Raw genomic sequence first — 23,118 nt, forward strand, 5'->3', positions numbered from 1 at the left:
GGTTAGGTCAGGGTGTGACTAGGGTGGGTAATCTAGGTTGTTTTTTTCTATGTTGGCCTGGTATGGTTCCCAATCAGAGGCAGCTGTTTATCGTTGTCTCTGATTGGGGATCATATTTAGGCATCCATTTCCCCACTGTGTTTTGTGGGATCTTGTTTCTGTGTAGTTGCCTGTGAGCACTGCATGAGCTTCACGTGTCGTGTATTCTTTATTGTTTTATTGTTCGGTTCTCTTCTAATAAAGAGATGTCGAACTGAGGGTCAGCGGTCCGGAACTTCCCGGCAAGGCGTCCATTCCTGCTACATGGCCGGAGCCTTCTTCTTCACCGGGGCCTAGTCCATGCACGGCGTCCAGTCCAGCTCCAAGGCCAGAGTCTTCCTCTGCGCCAATGTCCAGTCCAGGCACGGCGTCCAGTACTTAAAAATCATACAGTGTGATTTTCTGGATTTTTGTTTTAGATTCCGTCTCTCACAGTTGAAGTGTACCTATGATAAAAAAAAAATACAGACCTCTACATGCTTTATAAGTGGGAAAACCTGCAAAATCGGCAGTGTATCAAATACTTGTTCTCCCCACTGTAGATAAAATGAATCACTAACCTTTGATGATCTTCATCAGATGACACTCATAGGACATCATGTTACACAATACATGTATGTTTTGTTCGATAATGTACATATTTATATCCAAAAATCTCAGTTTTTGCGTGTTACGTGCAGTAATGTTTTGATTCCAAAACATCCAATGATTTTGCAGAAATACTCATAATAAACATTGACAAAAGATACAAGTGTTATTCACAGAATTAAAGATAGACTTATCCTCTATGCAACCGCTGTGTCAGATTTTTTTTTTAAAAAGCATAATCTGAGTACGGCGCTCAGTACCCAATTCAGCCAAAGAAATAGCCCCCATTTTGGTGTCAACATTAGTTAGAAAAAACACTATAAATATTCACTTACTTTTGATGATCTTCATCAGAAGGCACTCCCAGGAATCCCAGATCGACAATGAATGACTAATTTGTTCCATAAAGTTCCATAAAGCCCATCATTTAGCCACTTGTTGTTAGCGTGTTCAGCCCAGTAATCCATCTTCATGAGGAGCGAGCACTTCCTACAGACAACCTCAAAAGGTTCCGTTACAGGTCGTAGAAAAAAGTCAAACGATGTATAGAATCAATCTTTAGGATGTTTTTAACTTAAATCTTCAATAGTGTTCCAACCGGAGAATTCCTTTGTCTGAAGAAAAGCATTGGAACAGAGCATACTCTCTCATGACCGCGCGTCATGAGACGGAGGCTCTCTGCCAGACCACTCACTAAAAGAGCTCCTATAAGCCCCTCCTTTATAGTAGAATCCTAAAACTAGGATCTAAAGACGGTGACATCTAGTGGAAGCCCTCGGAAGTACAAGCATATCCATAACTATCAGGGATTTGAATAAGCACTGTTTTGAAAATCGATTTCTCACTTCCTGTTTGTCTGCCATATGAGGTCTGTTATACTCACAGACATCATTCAGTTTTAGAAACTTGAGAGTGTTTTCTATCCAATACTAATAATAATATGCATATATTAGCATCTGGGACAGAGTAGGAGGCAGATCAGTTTGGGCACGCTATTCATCCAAAAGTGAAAATGCTGCCACCTATCCCAAAAAAGATAAGGCCCATCAGAGTACTCGCCCCTTCTTGATGAGCCTGGTTTTTTGATGGGCAGGTAGCTATGAAATGTCCCGTCCCTCCATAATATAGAAAGCTCTGGGTGTGGAGTCGGCTTAAGCGGTCAGTCGGTCTCAATCTAGCCCTGCCCAGGTGCCTGGAATCTGAAAGAGTCGAGTCGACAGCCCTCTGTGATTCCTCAAAGAACCCGGGTGTCGTTGGGTTCACTCGAACATGTAGACTTTGGGGGTTGCTCACGATTTTTTGGAGGCGAGGTAGGAATCGAGGACGAACGAGGGTGACAGGGCACAGATTGTCTCTACTATGTTCTCGAATCCGCTCATCAATCCGGATGGTCAAGGCTATGAGGGAGTCAAGATCCATCGACAGCTCCCGGGCTGCATGCTCATCTTTGACCACCTCCGATAATCTGTGAAGGAAAATGTCGAACACTGCTTCCGGATTCCAGGCACTCTCAGCCGCCAACGTACGAAAATCCATTGCGTAGTCTGCCACACTACGGGAGTCTTGACGTAGCTGAAGCAGTGGGAGCCTCTCTCCCGGACAATGGAGAATCCGCCACAAACTCCTCTAGACTGAGGCAGGCGGCGGACTATTGCTCCCACACCGCCGTAGCCCAGGCAAGTGCCCTCTCGGACATCAGCGTTATGATGTACGCTATCCTCGTTGGGTCCAAGGGGAATGAAGAAGGCTGCAGCTTGAAAATGAGGAAGCACTGGGAGATAAATGCCTGGCAGGTTCCAGAATCTCCAGCATTGCGCTCCGGAGGAGGTAAGCGGACTTCTCAGGACACTGGGATAGGCTGGGAGATTATAGGTGTGACCCGCTGCCCAGTGGGGAATCCACGGAATTGCTCCAGAAAAGTCTCGGACGCCTGGTCATGGCATTCTGACAGGGTATGGTGCCTCCATAAGAAATTGCAGTAACTCCTTGTGTCGTCCAATGGTGGCTCCTTGCAGGGAGATGGCATTGTGGAGCTGGTCTGTGTTTGCTGGGTCGGTCATGGCCAATTCGTACTATCACGGTTTAGGGAAGACCCAGATGCAGACAGTGTCGAAGTAACAAAAGTTATTACTAGAACAGGGGCAGGCAAAACGAGAGGTCAAAGGCAGACAGGTCAGTAATCCAGATCAGAGTCTAAAGGTACAGAACAGCAGGCAGTCTCAGGGTCAGGGCAGGCAGAGGTAAATAATCCAGGGCGGTATGACAAGGTACAGAACGGCAAGCTGGCTCAGGGTCAGGGCAGGCAGAATGGTCAAAACCGGGAAAACTAGAAAACAGGAATTATAGAAAAGGACAGGAGCCAGGGGAAAACCACTGGTAGGCTTGATGGATAAAACGAACTGGCAACAGACAAACAGAGAACGCAGGTATAAATACACAGGGGATAATGAGGGAGATGGGAGACACCTGGTGGGGGGTGGAGACAAGCACAAAGACAGGTGAAACAGATCAGGGTGTGACGACGATGTCTTTGAAAACATCCATACGGTTAACATCTCAACCATCGACAGGGTGCTGCATAGAAACCAGATGAGTATGAAACAGCTGTACCGTGTACCATTCCAAAGGAATGAGGACAGAGTTAAGGAGCTACGGTACCAGTATGTACAGGTAAAACATATATCTATGTAACTACTTTACAGCAACATTTTATAGTGATACATAGTAAAGTAAGCATAAACTGCACATATTTCCATTGCTGTGGAAGGAACATGCAATATATGTACATTTTATGTCACTCTTCCTTACCAAAACAAATTCAACCGTGTGTTCTGGGATATAGCGTATAATGGAGTTGGAATCAAGTGAACCCTCTCACAACTTTGTATACGTGGATGAGGCTGGCTTCAACCTGACCAAATGCAGAAGGTGGGGTCGGAATATCATCGGTCACAGAGCTACTGTGGATTTGCCAGGCCAACGGGGAGGAAATATCACCATGTGTGCTGCTATTTCGGAGCATGGTGTCCTAACCCATATCCCCCTTATAGGGCCATACAACACCCAGCATCTACTCAACTTTTTAGAGACTCTCTACAGGGCTCTCATCCCTGATGATGAGAGGGGTCTGTTTAGAGAGGATTTGCCAAAGTATGTGGTCATTTGTGATAATGTGAGTTTCCATCGATCAAACATCATAAGGCAATGGTTTGTGACCCACCCGAGGATGCTCATAGAATTCCTCCCACCTTATTCACCATTCCTTAACCCAATTGAGGAGTTATTTTCAGCATGGAGGTGGAAGGTGTACGATCGTCAGCCACACACACAGATGACCCTGCTGGCTGCAATGGATGCAGCATGTGAGGACATCACAGTAGACGCCTGCAGATGATGGATAAGGCATTCCAAAAGATTCTTTCCACGTTGCATTGGAAGGGAAAATATCCGGTGTGATGTGGATGAGAATATGTGGGCCGACAGACAGGAACGTCTGGATGTGTAGAGACAGCACAACAGTGCTGCGGGCAAAGTTGTGCCTTAGGGGTGGGTTCCTGTGTTTCTTTCTAATTTTGTTTTTTTCCCTTTGTGCCCCTTGGGTTGTCCAGTCTCTTTCAATCAATAACCCACATACGTAATACGCATATGTAAATAGTACTGTTGAAATTGATATATGCCATAGCCTTGTGCATTTTCAATACAGTAACTGTCATCCAAACTGTAGCCTAAGTTTACATCAGGTAATACTGTCAAAGTACAGTTACATTGACAACATGCCTAAACATTTTGACGACCTTGTTCATGAACAATGACTCAATGACTTATCATTCTGATGACACTGACATGATCATTGGCATGAATATTTACTTTTGAGAGATGTACTAAGGATTTTTAGTGACTGACTAGCTTTAGAAACATATCTATTGTATATTGCAGTTTGTACAAATTGTTCTGAGAAATGCACTTATTATTTTGCACATGTTAGGGATGATGTGAAAAAATGCACCAAAGCGACTGAGAAAAACTGTAACTGGGTTGCATTGTCTTAGTGCCCAGCAGATGTCACTCTCTGTCCATAATAAGTCTGGCACCTGAGACAACAGTGAAACAGACGCAGTCTCCATTTTGCCTACTTACAAATTGCTTTATAATGTCATCATTTGAGATATCAACAACAACTCCATCGGGAGTACAATAAATTGTAGCCTTTTAAGTTTAGTTAAAACTTCTTATTAATTAAGGATCCACCCCTTTTCTTCAATTTTCGCCTAAAATGACAAACCCAAATCTAACTGCCTGTAGCTCAGGCATTGAAGCAAAGATATCCATATTCTTCATAACATTTGAAAGAAACCACTTTGAAGTTTGTGTTAACATGAAATTAATGTAAGAGAATATAACACATTAGATCTGGTAAAAGAAAATATAAAGGAAAAAACACAGTTTTTTTGTATTTTTTTGTGCCATCATCTTTGAAATACAAGAGAAAGGCCGTAATGTACTATTCCAGTCCAGGCGCAACTTAGATTTTGGCCACTAGATGGTAGCAGTGTATGTGTAATGTTTTAGACTGATCCAATGAATCATTTTGCATTTCTGTTCAACATTTTGTTTCAAGACTGCCCAAATGTGCCTAATTGGTATATTAATAACTTTTCTAGTTCAAGTTCCTCAAACAATTGCATGGTATTCTTTCACTGTAATAGCTACTGTAAATTGGACAGTGCAGTTAGATTAAGAATAATTTAAGCTTTCTGTCAATATCAGATATGTCTATGTCCTGGGAAATGTTCTTGTTACTTACAAACTCATGCTAATCACACTAGCCCACGTTAGCTCAACCGTCCCGTGGGGGGAGACCCAACGATCCTGAAGAAATGTTCAACATTCATTGGTTCTTTTGAACAGGGTTTGGGCTTATTTCACAATCCATTACCAAGGTGCAGGAAATCTTCTAAGCTTTTATAGTTCTATTGGTTAGGGGTAAGTCAAGTCCCGTACAATGCTTTAACTCAATACTTTACATGTTGCATTAAATTTTCATTCAGAATAAGTTGTGCCTTCAGATTTTGAGAAAATGAACAACTGAAGAATAATTTTTCACTTCTCTTATTGATTTCTCAAACCACAGACCCCTGCCCTGTCTACTTGGTCTGCATCGCTGACCAAGTAGACAATGTTGCGCCTTTGGGTTTAGAAACTCTGTGCTCAAATTCTCAAACTCCCTTGTACATTGGTCTGAAAGTTTGATATATGAAGTTCTGTAAATTATAATGTTCCAAGAAGTTATTGTCTGATACTCTATGAAGAAATGACAATCCGTTGGTGTACAATGTGAGCTTGATACTTTCTTATATCTGTTTGCTCTACCTGCTCTAACTGTTTTAATGTCTATGGCTGCAACACCTTGCAAAGGGGGTGCTGTGTTGAAGCCATCGTGCCTCCATCTTGTCACTCCCCCAACAGTGTAAAAAATATTTTGGAAGCTATAGAAATGTTATTTGTTATGGCTTGAATCCCGCTAATGGGATCGATATGACAACAGCCAGTGAAAGAGCAGGGCACCAAATTCAAAACAACAGAAATCTCATAATTAAAATTCCTCAAACATAGAAGTATTTAACGCCATTTTAAAGATAATCTTGTTTTTAATCCCACCACAGTGTCCGTTTTCAAAGAGGCTTTACAGCGAGCCTAGTCACAAAAACACACACAGCCATTTTCCAGCCAAAGAGAGGAGTCATAAAAATCAGATAGAAATAAAATTAATCACTAACCTTTGATGATCTTCATCAGATGACACTCATAGGACTTTATGTTACACAATACATGTATGTTTTGTTCGATAAAGTTCATATTTATATACAAAAACCTGAGTTTACATTGGCGCGTTATGTTTAGTAGTTCTAAAACATCCGGTGATTTTGCAGAGAGCCACATCAATTTCCAGAAATACTCATAATAAACATTGATAAAAGATACAACTATCATGCATGGAATTATACAGTGCCTTGCGAAAGTATTCGGCCCCCTTGAACTTTGCGACCTTTTGCCACATTTCAGGCTTCAAACATAAAGATATAAAACTGTATTTTTTTGTGAAGAATCAACAACAAGTGGGACACAATCATGAAGTGGAACAACATTTATTGGATATTTCTAACTTTTTTAACAAATCAAAAACTGACAAATTGGGCGTGCAAAATTATTCAGCCCCCTTACGTTAATACTTTGTAGCGCCACCTTTTGCTGCGATTACAGCTGTAAGTCGCTTGGGGTATGTCTCTATCAGTTTTGCACATCGAGAGACTGACATTTTTTCCCATTCCTCCTTGCAAAACAGCTCGAGCTCAGTGAGGTTGGATGGAGAACATTTGTGAACAGCAGTTTTCAGTTCTTTCCACAGATTCTCTATTGGATTCAGGTCTGGACTTTGACTTGGCCATTCTAACACCTGGATATGTTTATTTTTGAACCATTCCATTGTAGATGTTGCTTTATGTTTTGGATCATTGTCTTGTTGGAAGACAAATCTCCGTCCCAGTCTCAGATCTTTTGCAGACTCCATCAGGTTTTCTTGCAGAATGGTCCTGTATTTGGCTCCATCCATCTTCCCATCAATTTTAACCATCTTCCCTGTCCCTGCTGAAGAAAAGCAGGCCCAAACCATGATGCTGCAACCACCATGTTTGACAGTGGGGATGGTGTGTTCAGCTGTGTTGCTTTTACGCCAAACATAACGTTTTGCATTGTCGCCAAAAAGTTCAATTTTGGTTTCATCTGACCAGAGCACCTTCATCCACATGTTCGGTGTGTCTCCCAGGTGGCTTGTGGCAAACTTTAAACAACACTTTTTATGGATATCTTTAAGAAATGTCTTTCTTCTTGCCACTCTTCCATAAAGGCCAGATTTGTGCAATATACGACTGATTGTTGTCCTATGGACAGAGTCTCCCACCTCAGCTGTAGATCTCTGCAGTTCATCCAGAGTGATCATGGGCCTCTTGGCTGCATCTCTGATCAGTCTTCTCCTTGTATGAGCTGAAAGTTTAGAGGGACGGCCAGGTCTTGGTAGATTTGCAGTGGTCTGATACTCCTTCCATTTCAATATTATCGCTTGCACAGTGCTCCTTGGGATGTTTAAAGCTTGGGAAATCTTTTTGTATCCAAATCCGGCTTTAAACTTCTTCACAACAGTATCTCGGACCTGCCTGGTGTGTTCCTTGTTCTTCATGATGCTCTCTGCGCTTTTAACGGACCTCTGAGACTATCACAGTGCAGGTGCATTTATACGGAGACTTGATTACACACAGGTGGATTGTATTTATCATCATTAGTCATTTAGGTCAACATTGGATCATTCAGAGATCCTCACTGAACTTCTGGAGAGAGTTTGCTGCACTGAAAGTAAAGGGGCTGAATAATTTTGCACGCCCAATTTTTCAGTTTTTGATTTGTTAAAAAAGTTTGAAATATCCAATAAATGTCGTTCCACTTCATGATTGTGTCCCACTTGTTGTTGATTCTTCACAAAAAAATACAGTTTTATATCTTTATGTTTGAAGCCTGAAATGTGGCAAAAGGTCGCAAAGTTCAAGGGGGCCGAATACTTTCGCAAGGCACTGTAGATACACTTCTCCTTAATGCAACCTCAGTGTCAGATTTTAAAAAAACGTTATGGAAAAAGCAAACCATGCAATAATCTGAGTACGGCGCTCAGACAACAAATCAAGCCATACAGATATCCGCCATGTTGGAGTCAACAGAAGTCAGAAATAGCATAATAAATATTAACTTACCTTTGATGATCTTCATCAGAATGCACTCCCAGGAATCCCAGTTCCACAATAAATGTTTGATTTGTTCGATAAATGATGTACTTTATGTCCAAATACCTCCTTTTTGTTCGGGCGTTTAGCCCAGTAATCCAAATGCTCAATGCGCGATCGCTTAGTTCAGACGAAAAGTCAAAAAAGTTATATTACAGTTCGTAGAAACATGTCAAACGATGTATAGAATCAATCTTTAGGATGTTTTTATCATAAATCTTCATTTATTTCCTACTTCCTGGTTTGATTTTTTTCCACAGGTTTTTGCCTGCCATATGAGTTCTGTTATACTCACAGACATCATTCAAACAGTTTTAGAAACTTCAGAGTTTTCTATCCAAATATATTAGCAACTGGGCCTGAGTAGCAGGCAGTTTACTCTGGGCACCTTATTCATCCAAGCAACTCAATACTGCCCCCAGCCATAACAAGTTAATGTCTCCATTCGTTTTTGGCAAGTTTATTCTATTACAAACACCTTACTGCATACTTGTAAATTTTATTAGGTGCTCTAAACAAAAACAAAATGAATTCCTTAAAGTATCATTGTTTGAGATTACTAATGTTACTGTTCTCACTACAACAACAAAAATACTTAAATACATGTCATTTTGTCCTTCAAACATTTAATTGAAGTACTGTACAATTCCATTCATTCATATGGAGGACTGCTCCTACTAGGGAATGACAATATGGCCAACAGGTGGTTTCCAAGCTTCTCAAGGGCCAATACATAGCAACAATCCAGTGTTTATATACACTGAGTGTACAAAACATTAGGAACACCGTCCTCTCATAACAGTCTCAATTCATCGGGACATGGACTCTAGGAGGTGTCAAAAGTGTTCCACAGGGGTGCTGTGGGGTGCCATGTTGACCCAGAAGCTTTTCAGTTCTTGACACACTTAAACGGCACCGACCACCATACTCTGTTCAAAGGCACTTAAATATTTTGTCTTCTAAATGGCACACATACACAATCTTTGTCTGAAGGCTTAAAAAAATGTAATTAACCTGTCTCCTCTTCATCTACAATAGGGTTTAATACATTTTGCACACTCTTGGCAAAACATGCCATTCCATGAGCGCTGCAATTATTTTTCAACTCAATGACAACTCCATGACAGCTCCATGACAACAAAATCATAAACAACAGAGTAGAGGTGGCTAATAAGTCCATAGTCGTGCTCAGGTAAAACAATTTGGCTAATCTATACTTCCATATTTCCAAGTCCTATTCTTGAAGATCAAGGGTTCTAACATTTATTGGAATGATATAATCATATATGTAGTAGAAAGTGATGGGATAGAAGCATACATAACCAAGCCATAAGGTAAAATTTAACATCTGTATATGTCCAGCTATGTAAACTTTAACATTGATTTATCCTGCAATAGATGTTGTTCAATTGGTAACATACATTTGTCTGTCACGCTGGAATGAATGATTCGGGAGACAGACGCAGGAATGCGTAATAGGTGTTTTTATTACACCCAAATTACGGCGTGCCGTGTAAAGGCATGGGGACAAAGACCAAAAAAAACACTATACAAACAGGTTAGAAACCCAAACAAAAGAGTGAGGTGTAACTCGAATAAATAACACAAGAGCACAATGATTATCACACGGGATGAGACCCGTAATCATCTGCGCAATCCACAATGGCACGAAAGCCAAAACACACAGCACAGGTACTCACACGAACCAACGGACATTGTAACAATAATCGACAGGACACTGGTAAACCAAGGGCAGACTTATACAATTACTAATCACTGGGAATAGGGGCCAGGTGTGCGTAAAAAAAAGTTCCAGAGGGATCCATGACATTGCCTTCTTCTAATGCCTCTTAAGGGGAAAGTCATCTAAAAGTAACAGAATTAAATCAGATTACGTTACTGAGTTTGTGTAATCCAAAAGTTACGTTACTGATTACCATTTTGGACAGGTAACTTGTAACTGTAACAGATTACATTTAGAAAGTAACCTACCCAACCCTGCTGATGAGCCATATATTAAATACACTTTATGAGCCCTGCATTAAGGATTTTTAATTAGCCCAAATGATTGTTCTGTTATCCATTTCATATATGATATAGGCTACTGCACATTACACATGACAGAAAAACATAAAGCCCATAGAGGAAGCTAACTATATTCTATCTTGGGTAGATAAATGAAACTAGCTCCAGTAGCCTAATATTTTTTTAGTGTGAACTGTATTACTGTCCTGTATTGTAATATAGTGTATTACATGGAATGGAATTATGCACATCTTTCAACCCATGATAAAGCAGAAGAGAACATGCGATTCTAGTGCGGCACATGCGGCCCACAAAGTTTCAAGTATGCTGTAGGCTAGCGAATTTGATTTGAACTTTTAAATATAATTGGGCAAATACTGCTTTCCGTACTGAGCTGGGCTGTCTGTCCCCACCCTGAGTGCTGATTTATCATGCAGAGGCCGTAGAGAAGATTTAGACATAGCATATCATTTTATTTTCCATTTCACGCTATGCTGTTCATATAAATAATTTATTATGAACCCTAATCGACACTGATTGAAGTGGATTTAACAGGTGACATCAATAAGGGATCACCAGGTCAGTCTATGTTAAGGAAAGAGCAGATGTTCCTAATGTTTTGTACACTCAGGCATGCTGACGTCTGATGTTGAGTAAGGTAGCAATATAGCGTTGCTTTAAAATGGAACAGCTAGCTAATATTTATGTAACATGGGTTAGCTGTGTTCTGCAGTTGGACAGTGTGGTGACCAGGTGGGCTGCAGGTTATGGGATCTTGCTTTGCGGGAGTATTCATATCATATTCATATCCTTAAAAATAATTGTAGTTATTAAAAGGTACATCTATTTGATTTGATTTGATGGGAAAAGGTCAAGGCTACCAGTAGTGGAGAAAATATTTCATAATGTTTAACAATGTATTCTAGATGAATGCCAGTCACCTGTGGTTTTTATCCCCTGTTGTGTAAAATGGGACAGGAAGTAAGGCTAGTGGTATGTTCTCATTTGACATATTCATAACTGGGCTACAGTATCTCTCACATTTCTTTCCTATTTTCTTTGTCATTTAGAAAGTCATCTACAATGAGGCTCTGAGCAGCTTTTTCCAGAATGTTGTCCCAAGGTAATTCCATCCCGCCCATCTTTTGCTGTGACCCATTGCCTGTGAAATGTGCATGCTCAGTCAGTCAGTCAACCTTTACTCACCTTCTCAAATGACCATTGTTGTTCCCTGCTATGTATGTATTTCCAGCAGAAGCAATGGAGGAGCTTGTGACATCACTGGTGGGAGGATACGATCCCAGGGTAAATTCCAGTGATGATTTATTGTCTCTGCTTGATTTGTGTGTGTGTGTGTGTGTGTGTGTGTGTGTGTGTGTGTGTGTGTGTGTGTGTGTGTGTGTGTGTGTGTGTGTGTGTGTGTGTGTGTGTGTGTGTGTGTGTGTATGTGTGTGTATATGTGTGTGTGTGTGTGTGTCAGCTTCACACACCCTCTGACAAGAGGAATGCCCTCTCTACAGGCGGTGTTGGTAGACATGGAGGAGTGGAAGAGGGCATGGTAAATGAGATCCTACAGGGCCCGCATGCGAGAGATGACAGCACTCAGCTCATCATTGACGTGTCCTGCTCATTGACGTGTCCTGGTGAGGGACTGAGTGACTAACTGAGTGACTGACTGTCTCTCTGTCTGCATTTCTGCCTCTGCCTGCCTCAGGCATGCCATCTCACATGCCCATATGCAGATTATGAAACTCATTTTTTTGTAAAAGTTCTGTATAGGCTAGGCACCTCAAACTCAACTCTAGACCTCAACGTTAGTTTCAATGTGCTTTTCCATTGTTCTCACCTAATCAGGGACTAACTTAGACCTACAGTAGGACTCGAGGTGGGTGCAATTAATTATCAGGTATAACAGAAAAACAGCACGCTTATTACCTTGTAGGGGTAAAGAGTTTAGTACCCCTGAGCTTTACATGGTAATCGCTTCATTATATGGCACATAAATATACTATTTCAGTGGAGATAGAATTGTCAGTAGTTTGGTGGTAGTGATTAGTGCTTTTTTATGTCTGTTCGGTTTCGGTTCGATTATAAAAAATTATCATGGTTTTTTAGACATTAAATGCACTATGAATTATGTGGGTTTAATGCTGTAGCAACACAGAATAAAACAATTCACAAAAGTCCCTTGATGGTGGGCACTGCCCATTATTGCTTATCACACATTAACCATAATTTATTCACTTTACTTTAATAAAATATTTGTTTTAGTTGATGACTGTATTGTTTCATTCCAAGTCATCATCTCTATAGAGCTGCTGCCTATGATGTCTGACAAAAATCACTATTTAGTAGTTCTTCAAAGTAAATAAGGCTTACTTTTATGACTGCTGAATACCAACTAACAGTCACATAGATCATGCATCTTCGGCTCACTAAGCACCTGCTTTCTAACCCTCTCGGTCATGTGTTCCGCACAGACCGGACAAGTTTAAGCTGACTCGCAATGTATTATGGTTATTGTAGTTAATTACAATGTTCTCTGCACTAAACTATGTAGAATATTGTCCTGCTGGAAACTACAACTACCTACTACATCGCACAGTTCAGGCTTGACCTAATTTATCTCTAAAGAAACTGCACATCTAGCTCACGGAAAGAAAAAAAAACTAAATGGCATTCAGATATTTAAACCGACATCGTTGGTTAATCGCTCAGCACTAATTGTCAAGCACCACTGACACTGACGATAGGTTTCTGGCTAAAACCTGAACATTAGGACTAGTCAATAAACTTCTAATTATCGAGGTAATTCTGTGGTCAAACAATGCCAAACTTCTTCTGTACAGCAAGTGTGCAACCTCATTAATTTATCTGCAGTGCAGTGGGCCGCTGGACGTTTGGCTCAGCCTACAGGGAACAGATTGTGGACCAGTTGAAGAGGGCAGCAGAGCATTGTGACTGGCTGTAAATGCTTTCTCATTCACTCAATGGTTGGAGGTGAGGACTCGGTGTGTACAAATGCATTCATAGTCTCATAACTACTGAACCACATTAATAAACACATTATAACTGCATGAACAGCATTGGTGCTTTCAATTTTTTTTCCAGTGTAAAGTTTTGGATGAGCATAATGTGTTGTGTCCTATGCTGTGATGGCCAGGGACTGGGCAACTGTGTGTTAAAACTTGACTTCATCACCTCCTCCTACAACAGTGTCTTGACCATGCAGTAGCTCACCGGGCATGCCGACTTGTGTCCTCCTCGTGGAGAATCAGGTGTGTTACTGCCTGTGTGTCAGGGTTAAAGTGTAATCTTAGACTTTGATTCAGTGCTCAGGTCTTTCCTCATTATGCATGTCCTCCATTCTGTTTCTGACAGTTAAAGTTAAACCGCAGTGATTTACTTCCTTTGTCCATTTTTGTTATTCTTCTTCCAGTCATTGGTAGGCATAGTGAACAAGATAAAGCACATGCCCCACAGTGGAAAGGTAGGTTCTGTGATCAAGAAGGACACTGCCATCGTCTCAGGCCAGGGAGGGGTCAGTGGAGCGGAGAATGCCATGAACAATGTCGTAGCCAACCTGCTGCTCAATATCACCAGGTAGACTGTTGGAGGTAGACAGGCTGCTGTCTGTGGCACTAGGCCTCTTCATTGAACCTCCCAGGTGTTTGCAGTCTGGTCTCCTCCAGTGCATTTTACTGCCATTGTAAAAACCAACATCTGTTTTTGGATTAAAAAAAACATAAAAAAGCTATTTTTAAGAAAAGTGAGAGGAAATTCAGAGTTATAAAAGTGCTATAATAGAATTACAAAAGAACCACCCCACTACCAACAACGTAATTGCACAGTGCAGTCATTGCACTGTTAATTGGGGGTTATTTGTGTCAATAAAGAATCATGTTTGTTTGTCTGAGGTATTAGCATCTGTCTGCTTGATTCTTACATGTCTGATGTGCTACCAATTCACTGTTTATGTTTCTCTGCTGCTGTGGTTCAGCTCGTTTTGAAGGATCGCTCAACATGGACCTGAATGACATGGACCTAGTTCCCTTCCCTCGACTGTACTACCTGGTGCCCAGTGTTACCCCTCTCTACACCCTGGCTGATGGTAACTTCCCCACTAGGAGATCTGCTCTCCTGTCCCAACAGCTATTTTGTACCCATAGACTTCTCTGGAACTCAGGATATTACATTGCCCACTGCCCTCTGTACAAGTGCCCTTTGTTGACACTCAGTGAAGAGCAAAGCTCCGTCTCACTGATGCTGTCTACTCTGTTCTATGCTATATAAAATTGTAGTTGCTTGAATAGACCAACATATAATTGGAGGACACTGGATGTAATCTTTACTTGTCATTTATTAGGAACTGATTTACAACACCATCTATCACGGAGACCAATACTCAACTAACTATCTCTATTGCTCACAGAACAGTTACCAACCTAGGACTGGTGATAGCGCCGCCTATTGGTTAGATGAGCCAGCATCATTTATCACTTTATAACAAAAACAGTGAGTGATAGTGACGTGATAGCGATAGCATGATATCAAGCACTCATTATATATTCTGGTGTCTCAAAGTGGAATCTCACAGTAAACCAGGAATACTAGAGAAACCTATGAATAGCCCATTATGCCAGTGGTGTGTCCTGGCATGTATAGTGTAGTGTGAAAGTGCTATACAGTAGCGTATTATCTTTGTTAGTTGAATGCATTTTTTTTCACGTTTATTTAACCAGGTAAATAAAGTTGAGAACAAGTTCTCATTTACAATTGCGACCTGGCCAAGATAAAGCAAAGCAGTTCGACACATAAAACAACACAGAGTTACATATTGAGTAAAACAAACATACAGTCAATAATACAGTAGAAAAATAAGTCTATATACAATGTGAGCAAGTGAGGTGAGATACGGGAGGTAAAGGCAAAAAAAAGGCAGTGGTGGCGAAGTAAATACAATATAGCAAGTAAAACACTGGAATGGTAGATTTGCAGTGGAAGAAAGTGCAAAGTAGAGATATAAATAATGGGGTGCAAAGGAGCAAAAAAAAAAAAATACAGTAGGGAAAGAGGTAGTTGTTTGGGCTAAATTATAGATGGGCTAAGTACAGGTGCAGTAATCTGGGAGCTGCTCTGACAGCTGGTGCTTAAAGCTAGTGAGGGAAATAAGTGTTTCCAGTTTCAGAGATTGTTGTAGTTCGTTCCAGTCATTGGCAGCAGAGAACTGGAAGGAGAGGCGGCCAAAGGAAGAATTGGTTTTGGGGGTGACCAGAGAGATATACCTGCTGGAGCGTGTACGGTGGGTGCTGCTATGGTGACCAGTGAGCTGAGATAAGGGGAGACTTTACCTTGCAGGGTCTTGTAGATGACCTGGAGCCAGTGGGTTTGGCGATGAGTATGAAGCGAGGGCCAGTCAACGAGAGTGTACAGGTCGCAGTGGTGGGTAGTATATGGGGCTTTGGTGACAAAACGGATGGCACTGTGATAGACTGCATCCAATTTATTGAGTAGGGTATTGAAAGCTATTTTGTAAATGACATCGTCGAAGTCGAGGATTGGGTAGGATGGTCAGTTTTACAATGGTATGTTTGGCAGCATGAGTGAAGGATGCTTTGTTGAGAAATAGGAAGCCAATTCTAGAATTAACTTTGGATTGGAGATGTTTGATGTGAGTCTGGAAGGAGAGTTTACAGTCTAACCAGACACCTACGTATTTGTAGTTGTCCACATATTCTAAGTCAGAGCCGTCCAGAGTTGTGATGTTGGACAGGTGGGCAGGTGCAGGCAGTGATCGGTTGAAGAACATGCATTTAGTTTCACTTGTATTTAATAGCAATTGGAGGCCATGGAAGGAGAGTTGTATGGCATTGAAGCTCGCCTGGAGGGTTGTTAACACAGTGTCCAAAGAAAGGCCAGAAGTATACAGAATGGTGTCGTCTGCATAGAGGTGGATGAGAGACTCACCAGCAGCAAGAGCGACATCATTGATGTATACAGAGAAGAGAGTCGGTCCAAGAATTGAACCCTGTGGCAACCCCATAGAGACTGCCAGAGGCCCGGACAACAGACCCTCAGATTGACACACTGAACTCTATCAGAGAAGTAGTTGGTGAACCAGACGAGGCAATCATTTGAGAAACCAAGGCTGTCGAGTCTGTCGATGAGGATGTGGTGATTGACAGAGTCGAAAGCCTTTGCCAGGTCAATGAATACGGCTGCACAGTATTGTTTCTTATCGATGGCGGTTAAGATATCGTTTAGGACCTTGAGCGTGGCTGAGGTACAGCCATGACCAGCTCTGAAATCAGATTGCATAGCGGAGAAGCCCCGCTGATTTGTAGGGGTCCAGATTTTGCAGCTCTTTCAGAACATCAGCTGACTTGTCACGTTCTGACCTTAGTTCTCCTCAGAAGAGGAGGAGGAAAGACGTTACAGAATCACCCACCACCAAAGGACCAAGCAGCGTGGTATCGGGCAGCAGCAGAAATCTCGGGACTCATGGACATGGGAGGAGATTCTGGACGGAGAAGGACCCTGGGCACAGGCTGGGGAATATCGCTGAGAGGTGGCGATATGAGGATGCAGCACGGCAGCGCGGCTGGATTGGGGGGGGGGTGGCTAGGAGACCTGAGCCAACTCCCCGTGCTTACCATGGAGAGAGGTGGACCGGGCAGGCACCGTGTTATGCCGTGAGGCGCACGGTGTCCCCGATGCGCAGGCATAGCCCGGTGCGTTTCATCGCAGCTCCTCGTATCGGCCGGGCTAGAGTGTGCATCGAGCCAGGTGCCATGAATCCGGCTCAGCGCATCTGGTCTCCAGTGCGTCTCCTCGGGCCGGGGTACATGGCACCAGCCCTACGCACGGTGTCCCCAGTTCGCCAGCACAGCCCAGTGCGGTCTGTTCCACCTCGCCGCACTGGCCTGGCTACGGGGAGTATCCAGCCAGGTAGGGTTGTGCAGGCTCGGTGTTCGAGACCTCCAGTGCGCCTCCACGGTCCGGTCAATCCGGTGCCTCCTCCATGCACCAGGCCTCCGGTGGCAGCCCCACGCACCAGGCTGTCTCTCTGTCTCCTTCCTCCAGGTGCTCCCGCCTGTCCAGCACTGCCAGAGTCTCCCGCCTGTCCAGCGCTGCCAGAGTCTCCCGTCTGTCCTGAGCAGCCAGAGCTGCCCTTCAGTCAGGAGCTGCCAGAGCCGTCTGTCAGCCAGGAGCTTCCAGAGTCGTCCGTCTGTCCTGAGCTGCCAGAGCCGCCCGTCTGTCCTGAACTGCGAGAGCCGCACTTCTGTCCTGAGCTGCCAGAGCCGTCCGTCAGTCAGGAGCTGCCAAAGCCGTCCGTCAGTCAGGAGCTGCCAGAGCCGCCCGTCAGTCAGGAGCTGCCAGAGCCGTCCGTCAGCCAGGAGCTGCCTGAATCGCCCATGACTCCAGTGCTGTCAGAGTCGCCCTTCACGTCGGAGCTGCCAGAGTTTCCCACCGGTCCGATGCTGCCAGAGTCGCTCTTCACTCCAACGCTGTGACTCCTGAGCTGCCAGAGCCGCCCGTCTGTCCTGAACTGCGAGAGCCGCACTTCTGTCCTGAGCTGCCAGAGCCGTCCGTCAGTCAGGAGCTGCCAAAGCCGTCCGTCAGTCAGGAGCTGCCAGAGCCGCCCGTCAGTCAGGAGCTGCCAGAGCCGTCCGTCAGCCAGGAGCTGCCTGAATCGCCCATGACTCCAGTGCTGTCAGAGTCGCCCTTCACGTCGGAGCTGCCAGAGTTTCCCACCGGTCCGATGCTGCCAGAGTCGCTCTTCACTCCAACGCTGTCGGAGTCTCCCGCCTGTCCGGTGCTGCCGGAATCTCCCATCCATTCGGGACCCGTTGCTAGGGTCCCCAGTCCGGGGTCGTTGGCGACCCTCCCCTATAGGTTCAGGTTTTGCGGCTGGAGTCCGCACCTTTGGGGGGGTACTGTCACGTTCTGACCTTAGTTCTTTTGTTATGTCTTTGTTTTAGTATGGTCAGGGCGTGAGTTGGGTGGGTTGTCTATGTTCGTTTTTCTATGTTGTGTTTTGTGTTTGGCCTGGTATGGTTCTCAATCAGAGGCAGGTGTCGTTAGTTGTCTCTGATTGAGAATCATACTTAGGTAGCCTTTTCCCACCTGTGTTTCGTGGGTGATTGTTTCCTGTTTTGTTGTTTGTGTCACCATTCAGGACTGTTTCGGTTTTCGTTTCCATTCACTTTGTTATTTTTGTATTGAGTTGTTTTCAGTTGTTATTAAAGTATCATGGACACTTACCACCCTCCGCATTGGTCCGATCCTTGCTACTCCTCAGAAGAAGAGGAGGAGGAAAGCAGTTACATGACTGGATTTGGGAGAAGGAGAAATGGGGAAGGCTTGGGCGAGTTGCTGTGGGGGGTGCAGTGCTGTTGACCGGGGTAGGGGTAGCCAGGTGGAAAGCATGGCCAGCCGTAGAAAAATGCTTATTGAAATTCTCAATTGTAGTGGATTTATCGGTATTGACAGTGTTTCCTATCTTCAGTGCAGTGGGCAGCTGGGAGGATGTGTTCTTATTCTCCATGAACTTTATAGTGTCCCAGAACTTTTTTGAGTTTGTGTTGCAGGAAGCAAATTTCTGCTTGAAAAAGCTAGCCTTGGCTTTTCTAACTTTCTAGCTCCCTGAAAAGTTCCATATCACGGGGGCTGTTCGATGCTAATGCAGAACGCCATAGGATGTTTTTGTGTTGGTTAAGGGCAGTCAGTCTGTTCCTGGTTCTACATTTCTTGAATGGGGCATGCTTATTTAAGATGGTGAGGAAGGCATTAAAAAAAACAGGCGTCCTCTACTGACGGGATGAGATCAATATCCTTCCAGGATACCCCGGCCAGGTCGATTAGAAAGGCCTGCTCGCTGAAGTGTTTCAGGGAGTGTTTGACAGTGATGAGTGGAGGTTGTTTGACCGCTGAGACATTACGGATGAGACAGTGATCGCTGAGATCTTGGTTGAAAACAGCAGAGGTGTATTTAGAGGGCAAGTTGGTTAGGATGATATCTATGAGGGTGCCCGTGTTTACGGCTTTGCGGTGGTACCTGGTAGGTTCATTGATAATTTGTGTGAGATTGAGGGCATCAAGCTTTGATTATAGGATAGCTGGGGTGTTGAGCATATTCCAGTTTAGGTCGCCTAGCAGCACGAGCTCTGAAGATAGATGGGGGGCAATCAGTTCACATATGGTGTCCAGAGCACATCTGGGGGCAGAGGGTGGTCTATAGCAGGCGGCAACAGTGAGAGACTTGTTTTTAGAGAGGTGGATTTTTTAAAGTAGAAGTTCAAATTGTTTGGGTACAGACCTTGATAGCCTGCAGAGTTCTGTCCTACTATCTTTGCAGTAGATTGCACCACAACGCCCCCTTTGGCCGTTCTATCTTGTCTGAAAATGTTGTAGTTAGGGATGAAAATTTCAGAATTCTTGGTGGTCGTCCTAAGCCAAGATTCAGACACGGCTAGAACATCCAGTCTTGTGTGGCTCAGTTGGTAGAGCATGGCGCTTGCAACACCAGGGTTGTGGGTTTGATTCCCAAAAGGGACCAGTATGAAAATGTATGCATTCAATACTGTCTGTGTCTATCCTACCTCAGGCTGAACCAGATGTTCACTGATGCCTGCAGTAAAGACCAATACCTGGCCTGTGCCCTCAGGTTCTGGGGCAACATGCAGGTGTCTGACTTCAGCTATCCTCCCCTCCCCATTCCTGTTTCCAATCTCTAATAAAAAGGACTGCAATTGTGTCACAGGTTACAAGGAGTGGTGGGTAGGAGTCAGGCGCAGAGGGTTCGGTGATTTGTTGTATTTATTCTCCAGCACAAAACGGTCACGCCAAATACAGGGTGCATAACACTGACCAGCCCAAAACACAGGACAAACGGTCCGGAGAAAATGAGAACACATCTACAACCGACAGAGAACAAAATTAATCCCGCACAAACCTAAGCAGGCCTAACAGGCTTAAATAGACCAAAAATCAAGAAACACAAAAAGGAACAGGTGCAACTATTAAGACTAAACTAACAGAAAAGGAAAAAGGGATCGGTGGCGGCTAGTCGCCCGGCAACGATGACCGCCGAGCGCTGCCAGGACAAGCAGGGGAGCCACCTTCGGTGGGAGTGTCGTGGAGAATCTTAACAAAATATAACACATACAAGAACTTGTGAATTCAATATAGGCTTTTAATACAAACATATCAGAAGCCTAGATGGTCCGCGGAACACACACTTGTCCAGAGCACTGGCTCTGATTTATACACATACAACATATGAGTCCATCCCACATGCAAATGAAGTTACTTCCCTCAGTCCATCTGCCACAATTATATCCCAATCTGTGCATCCTGCTTGTTCAGCTCGCTAACGCCCATATCTGCTTTCAGTCAAGTTATAATGGTGACAGGACCTCTTCATGTCCCAAAAATAATACATGCGCATCTTATGCTATGGGCCCCCTTACGTTCAGCCTGGTGTGTTCTTTGGTATGTCTGTCCTTATTAGGACTGGTAGACTATGTGTCTCTTCTCTTCATGTCCTAAAAATATATGGCCTATGTCTATAGTCCATCCGTTGGTCATTTGGCTGACCCCCTCCTTTGTATGTCCCTCTGACCTTAGTTGTCCAGCTGTCCTATGCTCTCATGGCCTTACTCTGGCCTATACAATAGACAATGCATTTTACCAGAATGGCAAATGCACTCTAAGTGTATCTTTCTCTTGTGTTACAGTATTATGTTCCTCCCTATATGTACATCTTTCTCCCACAGGAGTCGTGACAAACTGCCTGTTCACCCAGACTCATCCATACTCGTAAGGCCCAGAGATTACCTTCCCAGCTGCTCACTCTCAAATAGTGTTCCCATTCACCGCTGTGTGTTTGTGTTCCACTACAGATGCCTCTGAATCATGACTGATCAATTCAGCTCCCACCTTCTCCTCTCCATGCAGAGATCTTTTTCATGTGGCATGTTGTCAAGAGCAGAAACAGGAGGTTTTATGAGAGCACATACCTGTGGATGACCACAGGTAAATCTGGAGGAGAAATCTCCTGGAGCACAGACACCTTGTGGCACATTTAGGTGACTTTGGATAGCAACAGTATTATATACTTTGGTTGTTCAATTAGACCGTACATCTAGATGTGATTTAAAGTAAACCCTGGAAATGTGGGCTGATTCCGTGTCTGGTAACCTATGCGCTCATTTCCAGGCGCCTAAACGTCTCCATTGAGAATGAGAAATCGACCCTATGTTTTCATCGAAAAGCAGGTTGACCAATGGTAGCCCCATATTTATTCTCTCTTCTTCTTCATCTCAGACTGAGGCCCACACTGCCCTTTGTGTCGTGGAACCAGGAGGGATGGAAGACAGGGCTGTGTACTATGCCCCCTTTGGATCACTCCTTACTGGCCCTGACCAACAACACCTGCGTCAAGCCCACCTTCATAGAGCTCTGAGACCGCATCCCCAAGCTCTACAGGAAGAAGGTGCATCCTAACCTAATTTTCAATCACAACAACCTTAAACTCTGTTGCAAAAGAAGTGTTTAGGGTCCAGAAGATTGAGAGGTAAAGACAGCAACAAGACCATTTCCATTTCACAGAGGACAATAGCAGAGTTCTGTTAAAGAAGGAGAAGCGGTTCTCTAAGCAAGGCTGTAGGCATCAGGATTTTCCCTGTGATCAGTGTAGAGTACATCCCTATCTGACATAATGTATTGTTTTGTCAGGCTCACTTGCATCACTACCTGTTTGTGGACAGGATGCAGCAGGGCTGCTTCAATAAGGCCATATCCTCCCTGATGGACGGGATGGAGAATGGTTGCTTCACCGAAGCCATCTTCTCTCTGATGGACGGGATGGAGCAGGGCTGCTTCACCGAGGCCATCTCCTCCTTCGCCTACCTGATGGACAGAATGGAGCAGGGCTGCTTCACGGGGCCCATCTCCACCCTCTCCTCCGTGATAGAGGACTACAGTCAGCTGGATGCCACCAAGGACAGACTAATGCCTGACGCTGCCAGACTCAACATTGCCACTTGAAGGTCCTCTCTGTGTGAGTGTGTTAGCACTAGCAGACTGTACATACAGTGGACCGTGTATGGTAATGTGTTGGTGTATACGTGCAAAGCAATTTAGTATTTTACTAGAAGAAAATAGTACTGTCATTTTATAAATAACTGGTTTATTTCTTGTTTACAAGTTTCAAACGATTTCGCACACTTTGTGTATAAATTATATTCCTCATCCGTCAAAATAAATGACAATGGATTTCTGAGTAGTGAGTATGTATACCTTGACACAAAAGGTTATTATGTCAACAATACAAATAAACATTTATACCAAACTAACAATTCAAACTAACAATCTAAATCTGTAGTGAATCAAAGTGGATGTGAGATTGTAAGATATTTTGGAGCAAACTTGGTTGAGAATTAACTGTTTTTTTATCCAGCTGGTATAACACTGTTTGGTATTGATAAGGGGTTACGATCAGTTGTTCTCTAGATCATAAAAAAGGTTTAAGTAGATAGAGCAAACATGTTCTGGGTCAGTTATCTATCCCTGTTACCACTATTGGCCTCAGGGACAGCCCTACTGTTAATGAGGTACTGTAAAAACCATAGCA

The 23,118-nt window shown here is 43.6% G+C and overlaps 1 pseudogene; it reads left to right on the top strand.

Moving 5' to 3' along the window:
• Positions 1-11,986: 11,986 nt before the first annotated feature.
• LOC110529194 lies at positions 11,987-22,548 on the top strand (annotated as a pseudogene).
• Positions 22,549-23,118: the final 570 nt, after the last annotated feature.

Source organism: Oncorhynchus mykiss, chromosome 8 (assembly GCF_013265735.2).
Source record: "Oncorhynchus mykiss isolate Arlee chromosome 8, USDA_OmykA_1.1, whole genome shotgun sequence".
NCBI lineage: Eukaryota > Metazoa > Chordata > Actinopteri > Salmoniformes > Salmonidae > Oncorhynchus > Oncorhynchus mykiss.